Here is a 5476-nt window from a genome sequence, read left to right on the forward strand (position 1 = left end):
ACAAGTGGGGTCACAGTGTCATATGATTGTTCCATTTTCAATTTCTGAGCCACTGCCAAGCTATTTTCCATAATGGCTTCATCCAATTTACATTCCTATCAGCAATGTACAAAAATTCACTTTTCTCCACATTCTCCAAACATTTGCTACTGTTTCTTTATTGAAGGATCTTTGTTACATTCCTCTAACTTGCTGCATTCTGCCAAGTACATTATGTCAGATGCTGGGGACACCTGTGGCTTCTCCACAGTCTCCACATTTCTTGTTGGAGCAAGGAACATTAAAAATTTCCATAATATAGGAATTAATTGGACAATTACATAGTAATTCATTTTATTACTTAAAAGCATATACTTTACTTTTGAAATTAAAACATTTACTTATTTGAATGCTAGACACACACACACACACACACACAGAGAGAGAGAGAGAGAGAGAAACATGTTCCATCCACTGGTTTATTACCCACATGCCATCAATGCCCAGCTGTTGAACCAAGCTGGACCCAGAGCCAGGAGCTTCATCCAGGTTTCCTATATGGGTGACAGGGATCCAGTAGCTCAGGTCATCACCCTCTACTTTCTCAGGCCAAATAGGGAGGTGGATCAGAAGTGCCGCAGTCTGTATACGACTGGAGCCAATATGGGTTTAACACTCAATGCCACAATGCCAGCCTCATGTTCTTATTTCAAAGCAAAAATTCATGCTCTCTTGTTAACCACTCTCTGGTACTGGGACAGATCCAGAAATGTGCTTACACTCCTAGATGGATCAGTGTATGAAGAGCTCACCATTGTAATGGCAGGTGCTCGGACTTTTGGTTAAGATCCCAGATAAAATTGCCACGTCAAACATCACAGTTACCAGAGTTCCATACCCAGCACTGCACCCAACCCTAGCTTGCTGCTGATGCAGACCTGTGAGCCAGGACAATGGCTTAGGAACTGTAATAGACTTCAGTAGAGTTCCTTGCTCCCAGGTGTGTACCTGAGACCAGCTATTACAGGCATTTGCGTATGAATCATGGGATGTTGAGCTCTATCTCTGTCTCCCCTCCTCTCTTGTTCAAAGTAAATTAATTGGTGATTTAATGAAATGAAAATCATACTGAGAACAAACCATTGTGTATAGTACACCCTTTGCACTCTCTTGCTAAGTATAGAATTCTGTATTCCTGTTGCAGGCACAGCAGAGACTGGGTACCCTGGAGTCATGGCTCATGAGAATGTAGGGGCTCACAGCTGGTAAACTCCCTGGGATTAGTGCAGAGGTATGCACCAGCCACACACTGGGATTGCTCAAAACAGCCAAACAGATGTGAAAGATGGAGGAGAGAGTGCTCAAGGACAGAAAGGCACTCACCAGGACAAGGATGCTGTGGGTGGCTCTGGACTCTGGGGAGGACCTGGAGTTGACATTGGTCCCATGGATGTGTTGGACCTGCTGCTTGTGCCTGTACAGGAAGAAAACCATGGAGCTGCTGGACCACAGAAAGAGGGCCACAAAGAAAACATCTCGGAATAACACCAGTGCTGCAGGCAGTGCTCTATGTACTATAAATCTGTCACTACTGGCTAAATAGCAGTAGCCATAATTGGTGTTCCTTGTGAGATTTTTGTCCCTCCTCTTCCCAGTCAAGCACACAGGTACCATGACATTTAGTATCAGGTTCACCATCCAGAAGAGTGTAATGGAGGAGCCAATATACTGTGAGTCTTTGCTTTCAGCTTGGCTCACCCTGTGTTCCTGGGACTAATGGTGACAGCCTGGGAGATACTCAGGAGGCAGGTGCTGCCAGTGGACACATCCCTGCCTACTCTGTGCACATAAAACACAAGCTTGCACCCTGTGTCACCGAGGAAATGCTTCATCCACAAAGTTGCCGTGGTTTGCGTTAGTCCTTTAAATAGAATGACTAAGCAGTTGGCTACAGTGAGTTGTTTGATGATCAAATCTGTGGGCCTAAACTTGCATCCTGTGAAGTAGAGATACAGATAATGGGATAGAAGAGAGAAATTCCCCAGGATTCCTGTAATAGTTTGTGATAAGAAGATTGTCCCCATTATCAAGTCTCTGGTTTCCATTCCATGAGCCCCAGATGCCTGAATGTGTCTCTGAACCTGAGATTCCTGTATGGGAAATGAAGGAAGAGTTACATGTATTAATGCCAACAGAACTCAATAGTCTCTATTCATAATATTCTGCATTTCATCAATTCATACTTAGAGATAGCTGCTTAATATGTCTCTTTATGACATGTTTCTAAAGAGTTGAATATGTAGCTGTTAAGGCCACTTACAAAATGGCTCACAGTATGTGATGAGTTTGAGTAATTCTGTATTCATAGCTCCTCAAAAGGCAGCAGTATCCATTTTTGAAGGAAATTTATCATTTAATCAGTTAGAGGACAGCTAGTTGTCTAAATTTTAACATTTTAATGTGTAATGCACTGATCTAAACTTGGATGGTCTTATAAAAATATAGGTAAGTTAACCATCATTCTATTCTTACAAAACTTGTTCTCTATGATTTTCAAATAGCACATATTTATACCTATTTTATTATTATGGCAATTTATTGCTAAGTATTAGTTATTGGTTTCATCAATTTTTAATGCAAGTTTAACTCTGCACATAAAGATTTATAGCCTAAGCCAATGTAAGTACTGATAAAAGATTTAGGTATCTTTTAAAGGAAGAAATCAACTGATTATAATATTTTCTCTGATGCCTATCTCCTTGAAAATTTCTATTTTATTAAATCAAACCAGTTCCATATTGGGAAGGCAATGTGATCAGTTATTCGATTTTTAGTACTAGAACCTGATACCCTAGGAGTGGTCACATATTCCATTATACACCAAGGGGCAGGAGACGCCATCTGTGATAAAGTCATGTACGGTGGAAACTAAATATTACCACTCTAATATCATATGCCTTAATTGTGGCTAATAGTTAATTATGATTAAGTTTTCTATCATAAAGATATCTAATGGTTACTGAGTAACAGAGCATGTAAATCACATGGAATATCTAGGGTGTCCAATCCTGTGTAGTTTGTCAGTTGAAACTATGGAGCTTGTGAATGACATGAAAATATATGTATTTCAAAACAAATGCTGAAAGACACATTCATACGTGGCAGCTGCCAGGTGACTTCCATCTCTACAGGACATGCCTCATGTGGTTTAAAAGTCTTCTCTCATGTAAAGATGGGAAATATCTTACCATTTCCATGGTACCAAGGATGTTTTCAGTAGGAAAAATTCAGTGACTCCATTGAGGATTCAGAAAACAGAATCAGAGAAAACCTTGCTATTCCAGCCACTGCCCCTGGAATCCATGATTTTTTCCAGGAGTAGAATTCCTGTTGGGATTTCTAGGTCTTTATCATAAGCCTGTGACAGATAGATGTGCATCTCTGATAATTCTGAAAGTGGAGTCTATGACTCCCATCCAGTAGAATGAATAGCAAATTTAAGTAAACCATAGTCTTTAAATACATCAACATCATATTTCAGTGTTATTTCTTTAAAACCAGGAACCAATGTCATTATACATGACACTGAATTAGATTAGGAGCCCCCAGGATTGTAGTAGGGTGTAGGACCATGTCCTCCTGTGCTAGCTCAGCACACATCTCTGAATCCTTGCACTTTTGTGGGGCTGTGGCAGAAGGCCACTAGCAAGCACAGGAGAATCCCCTTTTTCACCTGGTCATTCACCCAGACTCTGGAGACACCTTCTTGTTTAAAGTCTCTCTTTCACATAACCTAGAAAATCCCCAGTTTCTTTCAGCCTCCAGGACAAGCATTGACATGAGGTCACCACAGCTATAAGGAGTGGGATGGAGGCAGCTGGAGCACTAGAAATGTATTTGTGCCTCTGTGATCTCACCTCCCTGCAGAATTCAATTATCTTTTCACTTGCAGCTCAGTAAAAGTGAAGTTGGATATTAAGGATATTTATGAAAATTTTTCCTCTTGGCTATTATCCAAAACAATTTAAAGCTGTAGTTACAATTACCAAAGAAGCTCTGAAACTCTTTGAAAGTGGCTCTTCCTGTTCCCAGCTCCCTAGAGTGGACAGTCTGACCTGGAGGGAACAGGAGATCCAGAGTCTGACATGGGAGGGACTGACAGCAAAGCTCCTGTGTCTCCCTGGATTCATGAAGGTTTCTTTCTACTCCAGGATAAGTTCTTGCCCAAACTTCAGACCCCTAAGCGCAACATCATTCATGTGATGAGCAGAACAATGGGGAGAATGCTCCTGAGAAAGGTTTTCAGAGACACAGGTGCAGTGGAGAACATGATGAGTACAGGTTGCATGAGAAGACACTGGGTTTGTCTGACATTCAAGACAATCTGGAATCACAGAGAACATGGGGGTTTTATTGTAAAAATGCTTTACCAGTATTTCCTTTGTTTCTAATCTCCAGTAAATACAGGAAACAAAAGAGAATGACATCCATAGACATTCACAAGTATAGGAGCACCCATCATAGAAGCTATGACATAGCAGGCATGTTTCATTTTTCCCTTAAATACTAGATCAGCCATGTTAACTCCAAAATTCAACACATGGAAATCTATATCTTGGTTTTTGACCCTCATGTTTTTTTAATGCATATTGTTAGCAGTCTTGGTTGATTGTGTAATTAATAAAAAAAAGGTAACATGTAAGCTCTAATTTATGCATTTGTTTTTATAAAAATTATTCCCAATTTCTTTTTCCTATGCCATTATCTAATAACTGCCAGTTCCTGAGCGAGACTTTAGATCCATGACAGTGGACAGTACATGGTGTGGTTCCTCCTTTTGTTCAGTGATGGACAAGGTGCTGGGGGTCCCTGCTTGATTTTTCATAGCTTCAGACTTTTTGTGCCCCACTTTTGACATGATAATAATTCATTTATTGTGATATTTCTTTTTATGTTTTCTTAACTGTATCTCCCACATAGAAGGGAGAACAGGTGGTATCTATGATTCTCTGCCTTATTTACTTAGCATAATGTTCTGCAGTTGCATGCATTTTTATTGAAAAATGGTAGAATTTCATTCTTTTTTATTGCTGGATATTATTCCATTGTGTATACATACCACATTTTCTTCCTTACCCATTTATGTTACCATGGACACCTTGCATGATTCCGTATTTTGGCTGTTGTGAACAATGCTGCTCTAAACATGGTAGTGCAGCTGTCTCTGATACAATGAGTCATGTCTATTGGGTACATGCTCAGAAGTGGGATAGCTGGATCACATGGCAAGTCTACTTCTAGCTTTCTAAGAAATCTCTGTACTGCACTGTTTTACACAGTGGCCACATTAATTACACTCTTACCAACAGTGCATAAGTGTTCCCCTTTCTCCACATCCTCACTAGTATTTGTTCCTCCCTGCGTTTGGCTTTCAGCCATTCTGATGGGGTGGAGGAGATACCTCATTGTGAGTGTCATTTACATTTCCCTGATGGCT

General features: G+C 40.3%; 1 pseudogene; it reads right to left on the reverse strand.

Moving 5' to 3' along the window:
* Positions 1–1152: 1152 nt before the first annotated feature.
* LOC149120739 (vomeronasal type-1 receptor 4-like) lies at positions 1153–2084 on the reverse strand (annotated as a pseudogene).
* Between the last annotated feature and the right edge of the window lie 3392 nt (positions 2085–5476).

This window comes from Oryctolagus cuniculus, chromosome 18, assembly GCF_051225735.1.
Source record: "Oryctolagus cuniculus isolate XC-2025 breed Fujian yellow rabbit chromosome 18, ASM5122573v1, whole genome shotgun sequence".
Classification (NCBI taxonomy): Eukaryota; Metazoa; Chordata; class Mammalia; order Lagomorpha; family Leporidae; genus Oryctolagus; species Oryctolagus cuniculus.